We start from the raw sequence: 18485 nt of genomic DNA, 5'->3' as shown, positions 1-18485 counted from the left end.
CCTCTGAATTCTTGAGTTTTATTCACAATTTCCCACCATTACCACCTAACAGTATTTTAGTCACATGGAATGTGGCGAGCCTATACACCTCTATTCAACATCACAAGGGCCTTCAGGCAGTCTCCAAGTGTCTCCAATCTAATTTCTCTAATTCCGACACTATATCCTTTTATATGGATATCCTTGAATTGGTTCTGACAAACAATTTCTTTTTATTTGAGGACACATTTTACCTACAGTGCCAAGGGACCGCTATGGGGTCCAACATGGCCCCTCCATATGCAAATTGTTACATGGCAGAATTCGAAGAGACGCATATTTACCCAAATTCTCATCTCATTCACATTGATGACATTTTTTGCATATGGAGGGGCTCCGTTGAGTCCCTCACCGAATTTCACAGCTTTTTGAACAACATTTACCCAGAACTTCAATTCACCATCCATTTTGATACCTCTAGCATCAGCTTTTTTGGACACGACAGTTATAACACCGACAAGCACACTGACTACTGATCTTTACAAAAAACCGACAGATCGCAACAATCTTTTACACTATACCAGTTTTCATTCTCTGAACACAAAATAATCTCTTCCTAACTCACAATACTCCCGCCTTAAACGGATTGTGTCCAATAGCTCACAGCGTGAAATCCGACTGGGTGAAATGAGAGACAGATTCAGGGAACGAGGCTACCCTGAACACATCCTTGGGGACACGAGCCCCACAGCCCACTAAGACTACCACTAAAACTACTCTAACCCGTATTCCGTTTGTACACACATACCATCCCAGTATTAATAAGGTTCTGAACAGCATCCGCAATCATTGGCCCATATTACAGAAGGCATTCCCTACAATACAATAATTCAGAAATCCCATCCTGGCATGCAACCATAGACCGAAAAATCTTAGAGATCATTTAGTAAAAGCTGACATTGGCCCAACCCTCAATATACCGAAACAGAGATTCCTAGGCACACCCAAGTTTGGCACCTTCCCATGCCTCCACTGCTTTCAGTGCTCTAACATCCTCAAGGGCTCTTACTTCCACCACCCCCAGTCTGGCCATCAATTCCCTATAAAAGATTTCTTCACGTGTGACTCTTCATTTGTCATTTACCTGTTAAAATGTCCATGTGGCAAAATTTACATTGGGGAAACCACACAAAGTGAGACCGAGTATGCCAACAAATCATCCATCAGACGCCAGAACCTCTTGCTTCCAGTCCCATTCCATTTTCAAAGGAGGGGGTCTCCTTCTGTGAAGTGGAGGTATCTCTCATATTCTGATATATTCCCGAAATAACGAAACGCGTAGGGACTTCTACACATATATATCTTTTATACCCATTTCCCTTACCCTACCCCGGTAGCCCTTATCATCATTAGGACCATCCCCTTGTCCCTTTAGGGCTATCTAGGGTTGATTTAATAGGGTTAGGTCCGGACGTGGCCACCCCTTGCGGGGGACAGGAACTCGTGTTAGGAGTATACCATAGGGACTTACAGGCCAAGTAGGGCATTAACAGGGATAGGTTTTCCCTGCAGCCCCTTGGAACCCAGGTACTACTCACCAGAGGACGTTTTTCAGACACGTGAAGCTCCTCCACCTCCTGTGTATTGGACTATACCTGTCCTGACTGGCACTACCGGTAAGATCTACCCTTTATTCTGCCTTATGGCATAATCTAAGGTCTACGGCATCTGCCAAAGACCCAATTTTTGTGTTCAACTGTAGGTCAGCTCTGCTTGAGTGACCTACCTGTTGGGGACTCACCCACGTGGGCCCCATACTGTTGTCTGTTTGGTTTGTCTTGTAGGGGCTTGTCTTCCCCATTAGGGATCTTAAATTAATTCTAATAAACTCTAGATTTTAAAAACGTTACTGCCCATTATTCTTTTTCATACTTTCTGTTACAGAGCAGTACATCCCGGGAGAGTGCTCTTGCACCATCTCCCCCTAGGGACCACCCTCATTTTCTTCTTTATTAATTTCACATAGGGACATGGCGGGTTTCCTTTCCACGGGCCTAGACAGGGACGTGTGGCTTACCGAAGCAAAGACAGTATTTTCAGAACAAACCTTTACACAAAAAGAAAATTTACCCCTACCCTGAATGGGGCATTTGTAGAATTGACTCGTATCTACAAAGAACACATCAGCTCCTGGTGGGAGGTCCAGGGCCTAGAAAATTACATAAAACAAGGTATTGTACCCAGAGGCCTACGTATTCCCCTTACTCCATCCAGCCGCATTAGGAACCCGGAATTATTACAAAAGTGGGAAAGGGAGGCCACTAATAGCTCCATTAGATTTATGCAGATTTTGTTGGAGGAGGAGAAGGGTCTGTTGGCAAGAATGGATAGTAACCTGGCGGATCAAATTGACATAACCAAGAAATTTCACCAGGATACAGATTTTAGTGTCAAAGAAAGTCAGCTCCAGAACACCATAGAGAAATATCAGTATTATCTCAAAGAGCGTAAGCATCGTCAGTTCGCCAGGGACTCCCAAGATTTCAAAGAGAATAGAGCGTACCTGTTTCTGACCAACCCTGACAACCAACAGAGAACGGACGTCTATACCTCTGAAACAGACGCCTCCGACAACGAGAGGGACAGATACCCCAAGAATAGGGGACGGGGTGGATATAGACCGAGACGTTGGGGTGGCCGATACAACACCAATCAATCAAACTACCAGACACAATGTGCACCCCCTGCCCCACCGCCTCCTACATCTTCACAGTTACCCTCACAGTTACCCTCAGCATCTCCTTTTTTAGGACAACCGATGCATTATCCCCTACGGAACCGCAATATAGTACCCCCACCCAACCGTTAGGATGTACGGAGGATAGGTTAGTAATCGACCTGTCATCACGGACCCTTACAGAAGTAGAGACCAGGGTCTTGAGACGCGGCCTATCGTTCGTCCCCACTACTCCATTTGATTTATTTCGGTGGACCAAGGATCTCCACCTGTTTGCCCGTAAGCTAAAGTGGCACAAACACTTTAGGCTTAGGGATAAAAAAGAAAGTCGCGAATTGGGCATACCGGTGGAGATCCTTGGGGATGTACACCTCCTGTTCAATCTTGATAGTACACCAGACAACCCAGAGGGCAGAGGTCCCTTCACGGATCTTAAGAACAGGAGTAGCAAAATGCCACCTGTAGGAGACATCTCTTGCATAGATGTCTTCCTTAAACAGACCACCTCCGAAATTGCCAAGATAACCCCCACTACAACCAGGCCTAATTGCAACAGTAAGGAGAGACAGGCGATAAGTGAGCTATCCGCTGACGCCAGCATTGTGATCAAACCCTCCAACAAAGGGGGTAATGTGGTCGTCCTGGATACCTCCGCATATCGCGTCATGTGTCTCACATTATTAGGTGATAAACAAAGTTACGAGACACTACCATCTGACCCCACACCTAGACTCCAGCAAGAATTGATAGATATCTTGACTAAAGCCAAGGGGGGTGGCCTCATTAGTAGTAATGAGCTCGAGTTCCTCCTTCCAACATACCCGGTCATGGCAACCTTCTACTGCCTGCCCAAGGTCCATAAGGGCACAGTGCCCCTCAAAGGCCGGCCAATTGTATCAGGGGTAGGTAGTTTGCCACAGAACAGCGGGGTGTATGTTGACCGTATACTAGGTCCATTTGTGCAATCTCTCCCATCTTATGTGAGAGACACGGGGACCTTCTCTCCAAATTGGAAAACATCAATCTTGAACCCAACTGGTTCCTAGCATCGATTGATGTCGAGGCATTGTACTCCTCAATCACCCATGACAAAGGCCTTGCTGCCACAGCATACTTCCTGAAAGCAAGAGGACTTCAGTTTGCTGCTCATAACGAACTAGTTCTTCAACTTTTGAACTTTGTTTTGACCAGCAACTGTTTTCTCTTCGACGGTCGTATATACCACCAGCTCAGGGGCACTGCGATGGGCAGTTCTTGCGCACCGTCCTATGCTAACCTGCTCCTGGGCTGGTGGGAGGAGACCACAGTTTTTGGTGACACACCCAATTGGTATACGGAGTACATCGTCCTCTGGGCCCGCTACATAGATGACATTTTCATCCTGTGGAGCGGGCCAGAGGACGAGTTCAAGAGGCTGGTGGATGAGCTTAACATCAACACCATCAATCTCCGATTCACGTCAGTGATCGCACATAACAACTTGCCCTTCCTAGACATCTGCATCTCGAGAGACACCAAGGGGGGTCTACAGACCACTATTTTCCGCAAGGAGACATCCACAAATTCACTCCTTCGGTGGGACAGTTGTCACCCTGTCCCATTGAAACGTGGGATTCCCGTTGGCCAATATCTGAGACTCAGGCGCAACTGTTCAGAACCCCGGGAATTTACACGACAGGCAAACGAGCTCAGACAGCGTTTCCGGGCACGGGGTTATCCGGATAACACGCTGAGAAAAAGGGCCCGACAGGAGACACGTACTACACTCCTACATCCCATGGGTGGTCCCATAATTAGGCCACAACAAAATAAGCTACGCATCATCGGTACATTTGATTCGGCGGCTAGACAAATCAAGGAGATCCTAGCACGTAACTGGGACACTCTCCTGATGGATCCAGATCTGACTGCTGTTGCAAGTCCTTATCCATCAGTGACCTTCAGGAGAGGGACCAATTTGAGGGATCAATTTGTACACAACCACTACAATCCTCCCAAAAAGAGGACGTGGCTGGATCAACTGGTGAATGGATGTTTTAAATGCGGGAGGTGTAGTTTCTGCAAGTATGCCACCCAGGGGAAAGTAGTTGCAGTTGGCCCTGCGGATCCCGACCACCGCATACAGGATTTCATCAATTGCCGCACCGCAGGCGTGGTTTACCTCCTCACCTGTGAGTGCGGCATTAGGTATGTTGGTAAGACCCGTAGGGAGCTACGGGTACGCATGGGTGAGCATGTGGGCGACATCCGCAACAATAGGGATACCCCAGTAGCGAGACACATTCACTCTGCCCATGATGGGCGTGCATCAGGGATCAGGTTTGTGGGACTAGAGGTGATCAGGAAGCCACCACGTGGAGGGGACTGGTACAAGAAGATTCTCCAGAGGGAGTGTTGGTGGATTTTCAGGGTGAAAACTGCCAACCCCCATGGTCTTAATGACCAGTTACAATTTGGTTGCTTCTTGTGACTGGGTCTAAACCCCCCCCCCCTCCCCCCAACACATATATATTTCTTTACCTAGCACCAGCATGTGCCACAGATTTTGGCCCGCATGGTGGCTCCTGTCTTTCACCTCTTGCCACCTGCATTTTTGTTATCGTCCCTGGTGTGGTCGTGGTCTTTTCGACCTTAGGACCCTGCTCCTGTCTTTATGTAGCAGGGGCCGCCTGGCCTTATGATCGTACTATACATATGCTAATTGGATGACTGTACCACCAGATGTTAACATCCTCTAATGATCTCAATCATTTAGAGTTTTACATGGTATAAATGTCCCTCAGTGGTCACTACACTCCATCTGGGTCTATTCATATGTTGTTGGCACAACCCAGATGTTACCACTTTTCAATGGTCTAAACTATTTATAGTTCTATATTGTCTTATTGCCTTCATGTGGCAATCACACCCTGCCTAGGTCTAAGGGGGCTGCCTGCCATTTAATGCCCCTCTTTGAGGTCCCATGATGTTGGTGATTATATCGTCACCAACACAAGCATAGGTAAAGTAGTAGGAGTTGGCTGTATCTATTTAGCGACTCCTCCCACCGCCGCTATCCCTCACCTCACAGCCGATGCCGCGCCCCATTTAGGATGACGCTTCCAGGCTATGACGCCTACTATCACGTCACTGAAGCCGCGCGGTAGCTGGGCTGTTTACTGGACGACTGCGCATGCGTCGGGATGGAGGCGGACCGACGCGTCATCTGACATACGCATAGTCACATGACGCCGGCCGCACTCCTCACGCAGGCGCACAGCCAGCCTGCTCCTTTCATTTAAACCCATTGGCGCCTACAGCAGCGCTGACAGACGCCAATATACAGGCAGCAAGCCTATCTGCACTACCGCTTCACATGGCATTCGCCACACGCGCTCCATGCTGGAAATTGTAAGTAAACCAACCATCCTTATGCCATATCTGTGAGGGTTGTTGTTGGGCACAGTTCCTGAACGGATTATTTTCTCTGTCATTTACCATCTACAGGTATCTGGGCTGATTTGTACTATATCAGTCTAATCAGGTCTGCGCAACCCCCAGGGCTTCCCCTGTTTATCCCTCCTTCCAACCTAGATAATTATCACATTGGGCTGGGAGCGCCGCTTCTTATGGCACATGCCACACGCGCTCCATGATCATAACTGAGTAAACCAACTAACTATATGATACATTTATAAAGATTGTTGTCAGGCTTGGTACTTGAACGGATTTCCCTTTGTCATTCTGCCATTCACAGGTATTGGGGCTGATTCGGACCATACCGGTCTAGTCAGGTCTGCACAACCAACAGGCCCTTCCCTTTCCCCTGACCTAGATAAATTATCATATGGTGGTAGGAGTGGGGATATTACCCTCCACTTATGATCCCTGTCCCCTGAAGAGTTAGGGGGTCTCCTTCTGTGAAGTGGAGGTATCTCTCATATTCTGATATATTCCTGAAATAACGAAACGCGTAGGGACTTCTACACATATATTTCTTTTATACCCATTTCCCTTACCCTACCCCGGTAGCCCTTATCATTAGGACCATCCCCTTGTCCCTTTCGGGCTATCTAGGGTTGATTTAATAGGGTTAGGTTCCGGACGTGGCCACCCCTTGCGGGGACAGGACCTCGTGTTAGGAGTATACCATAGGGACTTACAGGCCAAGTAGGGCATTAACAGGGATAGGTTTTCCCTGCAGCCCCTTGGAACCCAGGTACTACCTCCACCTCCTGTGTATTGGACTATACCTGTCCTGACTGGCACTACCGGTAAGATCTACCCTTTATTCTGCCTTATGGCATAATCTAAGGTCTACGGCATCTGCCAAAGACCCAATTTTTGTGTTCAACTGTAGGTCAGCTCTGCTTGAGTGACCTACCTGTTGGGGACTCACCCACGTGGGCCCCATACTGTTGTCTGTTTGGTTTATCTTGTAGGGGCTTGTCTTCCCCATTAGGGATCTTAAATTAATTCTAATAAACTCTAGATTTTAAAAATGTTACTGCCCCTTATTCTTTTTCATACTTTCTGTTATAGAGCAGTACATCCCGGGAGAGTGCTCTTGCACCATCTCCCCCTAGGGACCACCCTCATTTTCTTCCCCATTCCATTTTCACCAGACAGGCCACAATATCTCGCAACTTAGATTCCAGGTTATTGAACATATCCCCTTACACAGACGCGGTTATGACCGTATTGCACAACTCAAAAAAAGAGAATCATTCTGGATACACACATTGGATTGTTTAGAACCTAAAGGCCTGAACAGAGACTATGAAGTCCTGAGCTTCATTTAATTTTTTCCATCATACGTCTAGTATAGTCCTCCTAGCCTTATACCATTACACAATCTCATACATCCTTCATTATCACTTTTCCTTACACACCTACTAATTTACTGTTATGGGCCCCCACTCCCGTGATGAACACACCTGATACCAATTACCATTACGTCCACATATATACGTTTTTCCGATTAGCCTCTTTCAGTACATTGTCCTTTAACAATATTCCCATTTACTTTATAGGTACCATAACAGCATCATCCACTGGAGATCTGTATCCTTTTATTGTTTTCATCCTTTTATAGTATACCCTCAGAGTTTATGTTATAGCGTATTCATATAGAGTTTATTAAGATCTTATCAATATAGTGTTCATTATATAGTTATATAGCTAACCCATATAGAGTTATTACACATGTATAGTTTTTCCCTTCTCTTTCCCTTTACCCCCTTCCCTCCGTTTGTTCCCTTCTTGATTCCCTGGATACATTGATATAGGTCCCATCACGCTCAGTGCTCTAATAAATCACCCATCTCCTGCTGGTGGAACGCATATGGAACGCACTTCCTGTCTGTGGAACGCTGATGAATCGCAGCACACACTCCCTACGTCACTTCCTGCCCGTGAACCGCAGTTGGAACGCACCACTTCCGGTTTCGCGATACCGGAAGTGCCATTTGCGCTCGATTGGCGTACTTAAGCACCGCTCTGACCACAATATGGTGCGCCTATACCGATCACATACAGTTGTATGCAGTACCTCTACACAGCGCAGCACATTATGGCTCCTTCGTCCAGAGCGGCTTGTGGTAAGTGCAGTGCCTTGACCTTTCCCCCTTTTACCTTGCTCCTAAAATACTTATCATATACTCAGTATGCTCTACCTCTCTGATGCTCCCTCTGCTCCATCCGTTGATTCCCTTTATATGTACTCCCTCCACATGTACAACTATGATCCAGATTCCTATGTACTATGACATAATCTTGGGGGCCACTCCTGGACTTTTTCCTCCTTTTTCCAACATTTTCATCAAGGCTCTCATTTTCTACATCTTCTCTGGACTTGTGTTCTGTTAAACTCACTCCCGGCTGTATTATATGATCAAGAGTGATATTTGTGGTTTCCGACTGTTTTTCCTTAAATATGCTCCATAATAAATTGTTCTTCAGCCTACACCAGGGGCTTCTCATCAGGATCCTGAGACTCCTCTCGTTGATGTACACCTTGTATATATTCATTTATATGTATATCTATGTATACTCACTGTTCGTGAATCATGTCATTTTGTCATTTTTGTTGTTTTATCATAGAATCACTGATTGTAATTTTCTGCATTTTCTGTACTTGCACAGTTTGAAAAAGGCTATTGTGCCGAAACGTCACACAAAGTGTTACTTTGCCGCATTACAATAAACAACAACAGCACCAAAGCAAATCTTACTGGAGTTTTTTCTATCATGTTGAGGATGTGTCATGTTTTGTCCTAAGCGGATTATCTACTCCTCTAGTGTTGGGGCTACCCTGGCTCACTAAACATAACCCCACCATTGATTGGCAAGCGAGGCAAATAAATGGTTGGAGTGACTTTTGCAGAAAGAATTGTCTCTCGACGTCTCTTTCAGAGGTTTCTACTAAGACGGTACCATCTTTTCGCTGAATTTTCGGATGTGTTTTCTAAAAAGTGGTGTTCAGGAGCTGCCCCCTCACCGGGAGTACGATTGCCCTATTAATCTCATCCCAGGCGCCAAGCTGCCTAAATCTCGTTTATACAATCTCTCCCAACCTGAAAGGGTCGCTATGCGTGCTTATATCTGTGAGAGTCTGAGAAAGGGACACATACGACCCTCGAAGTCACCTGTTGCCGCTGTTTTTTTTTTTCGTTAAGAAAAAAGATGGTTCTTTAAGACCATGTCTGGATTTCAGGGAGCTGAACAGTATCACAATTCGTGACCCTTATCCGCTTCCTCTGATCCCGGATCTGTTTAACCAGATTGTTGGGGCTAAAGTTTTTTCCAAGTTGGATTTAAGAGGGGCATACAACTTGGTCAGGGTCAGAGAAGGCGACGAATGGAAGACTGCCTTCAATACCTCTGAGGGCCATTTTGAGAATTTGGTTATGCCTTTTGGTTTGATGAATGCTCCAGCAGTCTTCCAACATTTTGTGAACAGCATTTTTTTTTTATAATTTAATGGGGAAATTTGTACTGGTGTATCTAGATGACATTTTGATTTTTTCTCCTGATTTCAAAACTCATAGGGACCACCTACGTCAGATCTTGCTCATTCTGCGGGAGAATAAATTGTACGCTAAACAGGAAAAGTGTGTTTGCGGTTCCAGAAATACAATTTCTGGGTTTTCTTCTCTCCGCTTCTGGTTTTCAAATGGACCCCGAGAAGGTCTGCGCTGTGCTTGATTGGGAGCTTCCTGAGAATCAGAAGGCGCTGATGCGCTTTTTGGGTTTTGCCAATTACAGGAAGTTCATTTTGAATTATTCCTCTGTTAAGCCACTCACTGATATGACAAAAAAAGGGGTAGATTTTTCCTCCTGGTCAGTCGATGCGCATAAGGCCTTTTCTAGTATCAGAGTTATGCTTCCGCTCCCATCTTGGTACAACCTGATGTCTCTCTGCCCTTCATTGTTGAAGTGGACGCTTCTGAGGTGGGTGTGGGTGCGGTCTTGTCTCAGGGTCCCTCTCCTGCCAGATGGCGACCGTGTGCCTCTCTCTCGAAGAAACTCTCCTCCGCAGAGAGAAAATTACGATGTGGGAGATAGGGAGTTGTTGGCCATCAAATTAGCTTTTGAGGAATGGCGCCATTGGCTATAGGGAGCCAGACACCCTATTACCGTGTTTACTGACCATATGAATCTGGTCTATTTGGATGAGTCAGCCAAGCGTCTGAACCAGAGACAGTCCAGATGGTCTTTGTTCTTTTCAAGGTTTAATTTTGTTGTCACGTTCCGCCCTGGGGTTAAGAATGTGAAGGCGGATGCCCTGTCACGTTGTTTTCCGGGAGGGGGCAACTTTGAAGACTCGAGTCCCATTTTGGCTGAAGGGGTGGTTGTCTCTGCTCTTTATCCTGAATTGGAGGCAGAGGTTCAGGCAGCCCAGGCAGAGGCTCCTGATCTTTGTCCTCCTGGGAGGTTGTTTGTGCCTCTCGCTTTACGACACAAGGTTTTTAGGGAACACCACGATACTGTCCTTGCTGGGCACCTGGGGGGTAGAGCCACAGTGGATCTCATTGCTCAGAGATTCTGGTGGCCGGCTCTTCGGAAGTCGGTTGAGTGTTTTGTGGCAGCCTGCGAGGCCTGCGCTCTTGCCAAAGTCCCTTATTCACGGCCATCGGATCCTCTCCTCTCGTTACCCATTCCTTCCCGTCCTTGGACACATCTGTCCATGGACTTCATTACGGACCTGCCTCGTTCCTCGGGGAAGACTCATTCTGGTGGATCGTTTTAGCAAAATGGCGCATTTCATTCCTTTTCCTGGGTTGCCCAATGCTAAAACGCCGGCGCAAGCATTTATTGATCACATTGTCAAATTGCATGGCATTCCTTCAGATATAGTCCCTGATAGGGGCACGCAGTTTGTTTCCAGATTCTGGAAGGCTTTCTGTTCTCACTTGGGGGTTTGGTTGTCATTCTCTTCTGCTTTCCACCCGCAGTCGAATGGCCAGACAGAGCGCGTCAATCAGAATCTGGAGACATATCTGCGCTGTTTTGTGGCAGAGAATCAGGAGGATTGGTGTTCTTTTTTGTCCCTTGCTGAGTTTCCCTTAATTACCGTCGTCAGGAGTCCTCTGATAAGTCGCCATTTTTTGGTGCATATGGGTTTCATCCGCAGTTTAGGACATTCTCTGGAGAGGGGTCTTCTGGTTTACCTGATGAGAGATTCTCCTCGTCTTTGTCATCTATTTGGCAAAAGATTCAGGATAATCTAAAGAGCATGAGTGAGAGATATAAGCGTGTGGCGGATAAGAGACGTGTGCCTGGTCTGGACCTGAATGTTGGTTATCTGGTGTGGTTGTCTACTAAGAATATCAAATTGAAGGTTCCCTCCTGGAAGTTGGGTCCTAAGTTTATTGGGCCTTACAAAATCTTGTCCGTCATCAATCCTGTTGCCTTCCGTCTTGATCTTCCTCAGACTTGGAAGATCCATAATGTTCTTCAAGTCCTTATTAAAACCTTATGTCAAACCCACTGTACCCTCCTCTTTGCCTCCTCCTCAGATTGTGGTTGATGGTAATCTTGAATTTCAGGTCTCTAGGATTGTGGATTCTCGTATTATCCGCGGTTCTCTCCAGTACCTCATTCATTGAGAGGGTTATGGTCCTGAGGAGAGGATGTGGGTCCCAGTGGCGGACATTAAGGCCACTCGTCTTATCAGGGCGTTCCATAGGTCCCATCCTGAGAAGGTGGTCTCTGAGTGTCCGGAGTCCACTCGTAGAGGGAGGGGTACTGTCACCGCCAGATCTCTGAGAAGTTCTGACAGACATTCTTCAGTACCTCCTACATGATGTTCTTTTGTTTTGGTTTCGCTTTGACATCTCTTCTCACTCTTCCAGCTGTCATCTATTAGCAGTGATTCCTTCCCTTTATATCCCCTCCCATACTGCCTCACTTTGCGGTTTATACTACTTCCTGGATTGTGCTCACTGCTAGAAGTTGCAACTGCTGGTTCCTCAGATAAGTCTATGCCTTTGTGTTTTCCTGTTGGCTTGATTGTAGGTGACCCTGACTCCCTCCGTATTAAGTGCAGGGAGCCGGTGGTAGTGTCCCCTCACTATTATAGGGGTTTTAGATGTCACTCAGTCTAGGTACGTGAACATGCAACTTTTTATCATAGAGATCTTTGCATGGGCTGAGCAGTCAGGGAGAGCTCTAGGGCTATTATAGGGCTCACCCATTTGTTCCTTAGTTTGGGATCAAGTCAGTCGGATCTTTGTTACTTCTTGTTTTCTGCAACACCATCCGTGACAGCGGCTGTGTCTGGAGAGACGCCTGCGCCGCAGTAATGTAATTAATAAATTAAAACTAACTGGGCTGGAGTCAAGTGGAGGGCGGGCGCCAGCGGCTCACCTGACTCTGCCTGCGCTGCCGCTGCTTGTCTCTAAGAGATTCGAGACACTGGAGCAGCGGCATGCACGGCACAGGCAGGCACGTCTAACGTACGTTGCCACAGGCTCTGCCGCCCCGCCCCAAATGCACATTTCTCCAGTCCAACTGTCCAAACAGAACCAGGGCGGGCTAGTACATTGGCACGGGTGAGATGGTGCCTGGGATCGATCTGATCCAGTTTAATCAACCAACCTACCAGTAACTGGTTGGTTGATTAAACTGGATCGGGATCCATCCCAGTCTGGTAGGTTGGTTGATTAAACTGGATCGGATCCATCCCAGGCACCATCTCACCTGTGCCAGTGTACTAGCCCGCCTTGGTTCTGTTTGGAGTCAGTTGGACTGGAGACATGTGCATTTGGGGGTGGGGCAGTTACTGGTACTACCAGTAACTGCCCCACCCCCAAATGCACATGTCTCCAGTCCAACTGACTCCAAACAGAACCAAGGCGGGCTAGTACACTGGCACAGGTGAGATGGTGCCTGGGATGGATCCGATCCAGTTTAATCAACCAACCTACCAGTAACTGTTAAGTTGATTAAACTGGATCGGATCCATCCCAGGCACCATCTCACCCATCCCAGTGCCAGTATACTAGCCCGCCCTGGTTCTGTTTGGACATTTGGACTGGAGAAATGTGCATTTGGGGGGGGGGGGGTGGAGGGTGGGAAGTGTGCTGCCATGATGGAGGGGGGGGGGAATAATGTGACGCGAAGGGGGTGATGACGTGACATGGAGGAGGAGAAATGTGACATTGAGGCCCGGGGGGCATCATTGGGGGCATTTTTTACTGGCACATTATTAGGTTGCACTATGGGGGCACTTTTTACTGGCACATTATTGGGGGGCATCTATGAGGGCACTCACTACTGGCACATTATTGGGGGCACTTTTCAGTGGCACATTATTAGGTGGCACTTCTTGCTGGCACATTATTAGTGGGCACTTTTGGGGCATCTACTGGGGCTACAAAGTGGTATGTTATATGGAGGGCTCTGTACAGTGGCATTTTATACTGGGACACATTATGGTGGGTACTATTGGGAAAGGGGGAGAGGAATACTATGGGGTCATCTACGGGGGGCACTAAGAAGGGGTATTTTATGCTTGCAAATTATTTATGGGGGACACTGAGGGCATCTACTGGGGCACTATATAGGGGCATTTTATACTGGTACATTATGGGGCACTAGGAGGAAGGGGGGAGAGGAGCACTATGCAGCATTTACTGGGGGCACTATATAGGGGTATTTTAGACTGGTACATTATGGTGGCACTATGGGAACATTAGCTCAACTGGGGGCATTACAAGGCGGTATTTTTTGCACTGTCACATTATAAGGAGAAATATTTCTACTGGGGGGGGGGGGGGGATTATGGTGGGCTTTATTACTCCCCCATGGTATGACCCCCTAGTAGCAGCACAGCCTCTCCCTGCTCTGCTATCCCTCTGCTCCTTCTCCAAATCCTTATTATGAAATCTCTCTCATTAGGATAAAACATATCAGCTCCACCGAGCCCCCGGCCAAGTGTTCAAGTGGTGTCAGAGATCCCCAAGGGTCAAGCCAAGTAACTAAGTTTTCATATGAAATATGTTTATGTTATACACATATAGCCTACACTGTGCCCCACAATATATTGTTTTTTTCTGTATAAAAGTCCATGAATTAAATCTCCAGACCAACTGATGAACGAGATGTGTGGGCCAGCCACGATTAAACCTATTTTTATTGATGACTGTTTTATGGTTTTATCGATATCACTGTCGTGACACTCCTAGTGAGGTAGGAGGGAGGAGCCGCAGCTAGCCACTGGCGTCTCCCTCCTGTACTCTTGGAGTGATATAGGGTAAACTTAAATTCTGTATTATTAAATTCACTTTAATACTTAAAGAGGACCTTTCATTACAATAAAAAATCTAAACTAAGCATACAGACATGGAGAGCGGCGCCCAGGCATCTCCCTGCACTTACTATTATCCCTGGGCGCTGCTCTGTTCTCCCGGTATAGGCTCCGGTATCTCCATATTTTCTGCTCAACTGGGAGGAGCCTGCCGGCGTCTCCTTCTCCCAGGCTGTAGCGCTGGCCAATTGCAGCGTTCAGCTCATAGCCTGAGAGAAGAAAAACCTCTCAGGTTATGAGCTGAGCGCTGCGATTGGGATAAGGAGACACCCAGGAGAACAAGGGCAGTCTCCTCCTACTATAACCAAGTGACCGAAGATACTGGAGGGCATAACTGGAAAACGGAGCGGCGCCCAGGGATAATAGTAAGTGCAGTGAGATCCCTGGGCGCCGCTCTCCATGTCAACATACTTGGTTTAGATTTTTTATTGTAATGAAAGGTCCTCTTTAAATATAAAAATAGTCTTTAACATAACTATATATTTTTTTAATTATATTGTAAGATTACTGGGCCAAGATGAAGCGAGCCTATCTCAGCGGTTCTCAGAAAAGGAAAAAAACTGAAGAAAAAAACAAGGAAGTTGGAGACCTATCCAAAACTAACATCATTCTTTCAACCACATCGACAATAACAGCAAGTTGAAGCTTCAACATCCACCAACTCCTTTACCACCAGCCATAGAAATGGGAGAGGAAGCTGAAGGTTACGAATCCAAGGAAACAGTCTCCTCTGTGGAAGCACAGATGCCAAGGAAGTGAAGTAGTCACCACTGAACCTGCTGCAGAAAGCAAGAGTATTATTTTACCACCGGAAAATGTAGGCATTACTGATGTTTTAAGTGACGATCCAGAATTGTGGCCTACTGCAATTTCTGATGCCCAGAGAATGGAGTTAGTGAAGAGAGACCCCAAGCAAATTGTGGAGATTGTCTTTCCACAGAACAAAATCAGCAACACCAAGACGTTTTACCAAAGAAAATTATTTCATTCAAGTAATCAATGGAGACAAAATTCTACGTACATGGCTGGTTTAGTAGAAGGTACTAAAAAAGAAGGTAGATAGAAGAAGAAGGTAGATAAAGTATTTTGTTTCTGCTGCGCCGTATTTGGAAAACGGGATAACACAATATCCAAAGATGGGTTTAACAAGTGGAAAAATATCCATTCATACCTGAAAGAACATGAGCACTCTGCTGCTCATGAGCAATGCATGCAGGACTAGCATAGCCTACGCACAGGGATGTGTGCAAAAAGGACAGCCGATAGTGCCAACATGCAGCAGACTGAACTGGAAAAAACCTACTGGTGCTCTATTCTAACAAGGATAATAGACATTTGTCATTTGGCGCAACGCAATCTGGCCTTACGTGGAAGTACAGATAGACTATCATCCCCACAATGGTAATTTTCTTGGCTTGGTGGAGCTTCTTGCTAAATATGACTCAGTTATGAATGAACATGTGAGAAAAATTCAGAAGAAGAAAATTAAACAGCACTACCTCAGTAAGGACATTCAGAACGAGCTTATAAGGCAGATGGGTTAAACCATACTACAGTCTGTGGCAGAAAGAATTCATATAGCAAAGTACTATGGTGTGATCATGGACTGCTCACCGGATACAAGCCATGTGGTACAACTTTCAATAACCATTCGCATTGTGAAATGTGAACTGTCAGTTGGAGCATCAGTTTTTGAACACTTTGCTGGTTTCCTTGCTGTGGAAGAAACAACTGGGGAGGCCTTGTGTGATGTATTTTTTAAACACCTGGATGAACTGAACATCAGTATTGATAACTGCAGAGGTCAGAGCTATGATAATGGCAGTAACATGAAGGGGAAGAAACGGTGTCCAAACAAGGATTTTGGCCATTAATAAACTAGCATTGTTTATGCCCTGCAGCAGTCTTACTTTGAATTTAGTAATACTGGATGCTGCCAAATCTTCAGTTTTTTTCTGTGACATTTTTTGGCGTTTTACAGAGAATCTATATTCTTTTTAGTTCCTCTACACAGCGGTGGGCTATCTTGAAGCAGAACTGCCCTCGCCTCACTCTCAAACCCCTCTCTGACATTCGATGGGAGTGTCGGGTTGATAGTGTTAAGGTACTGCGCTTTAACCTAGGGGATGTTGTTTCTGCACTTAAAGATCTTGTCATCCATGCAACAACAAAGAAAGGTGATGTGACAGCTGCAGAGGCTAAGAGCCTTTCAAGGGAGATATCTTCAGGTCAATTCACTCTCTGCACTGTGGTGTGGTATGATGTTTTGTACCACATTAATCGTGCCAGCAAGCTCTTCCAGAGTCCAAGTATTGGGATGGATGTCCTAACAAAAGAAATTGAAGCAGCACTGGAATTCTTGCAAAAATACAGAGATACTGGTTTTGAATCAGCCCATTCCATTGCTAAAGACTTGGGAGAAGAAATAGGTGTGGGAATTTGTGTTGCCCATCAAGAGAAAAAGAACAAAAAGAAGAATGTTTGACTATGAGGGAATAGATGATGTAAACTCCACCCCCGAAGAACATATAAAACGAATTTTCTTTCTACCCCTGATTGATGTTGCCCTGACAAGCATAAAAGATTTACTCAAGTAAACACTTTCTACAATCTTTTCGGTTTCCTCTTCAGTACAAAGGAGATGAAGGCTGCTAAAAATCAACAAAGACTGGAAGATTGTTGAAAACACTTCTCAGAAGAAATGGGGGACATTGATCCTAATTACTTGAAGCTAGAAATAATTACTGCCATAAGAAGCATGCCCGATGACGTATATGATTCCACCCTGAATATGTTAAATCACATATATAGAGCCAACCTTTTGGATCTGTACCCAAATCTCAGTGTGGCCTTTCGTATCCTCCTGAGTGTGCCAGTTACAGTGGCATCCGGAGAGAGAAGCTTCTCACGTTTAAAGCTAATCAAGAACCATTTACGATCCTCCATGTCACAAGATCAGCTAAATGGCCTGGCAGAGATTGCAATTGAGCAATACATTTGCAGAAATCTACAGTGTAGGTGTCACGAGGGTATCAAGAGCCACGTCTGACTCCGTTATACCCGGGGTCAGGAAGTCGCAGCGGGTGGCTGCGCGCTCTATATCTAAAGATCACGGTGTTTCTTAGTTATTGTTTTCTGTGTTTGCCTTGCTATCCTTTTTGTCTCTCTCAGGGATCCGTAGCTTCTCCTCCTCAGCTGTTTCTTGTCTGCCACTCCCTACCTCCTTATATTCTCCCCTCACACTTCTCTAGTTGCCAGTTATAGAGCTTCCTGCCTGGACATCTATACTGACCCACTGGAGTGGTTAATCCTGGTTGTTGTTCCTGTGTGCTACCCTCCGGATCCCTGTTTGGCTTATTGTTGTCTCTTGTTGTCGCCCACCTGGGAATATATGTTGAGTCTGTGTTGTCTGTCCTCCCCTTGGTGTTTTCCCTTAGAGTTAGTGGTGCGGACTAGTGTTCCCATCGCCCTGTTCACTACCTAGGGCTCAGCTCAGGGAAAGCCAGGGCTTTAGGCACGTGATCGGCGTACGGGTGAGGAACGCGTCTAGGGACGTCAGGGCAGCCAGGTGCCAGCCGCCAGGTGAGTCAGGGGTCACCATCTTCGCTCTCACTTGGTCAGGGCCTTCCTCGTTCCCTCCCTCTGTGTCACGTATGTGATAGCCACGCCGACCATGATATTATAACTGGCCATTACTTTTTGAGAGAAAAAAAAAAAAAAAAATTTTACTTTTTTTTTTTTTCTCTCTCTACTTAGAATCCAATATGGATCCTATTGATGCCTTGGCAGAACAGCTTCAAAGCCTGTCTTTGGAGGTGGCAGGATTGAAGGCGTCTGTTCTCCAACAACAGCAGCAAATGCAGCAGACCGCACCCCCAGCGGTTGCTATGGGTAACCAGGTTGTCACTGAACCCAAGGTTGCTCTTCCCGACAGATTTTCTGGGGGAAGGGACAAATTTGCGACGTTCCGTGAGGCCT

Source organism: Bufo bufo, chromosome 1, assembly GCF_905171765.1.
Source record: "Bufo bufo chromosome 1, aBufBuf1.1, whole genome shotgun sequence".
Lineage (NCBI taxonomy): Eukaryota > Metazoa > Chordata > Amphibia > Anura > Bufonidae > Bufo > Bufo bufo.
Note: the sequence above shows the minus strand (reverse complement) of the source record.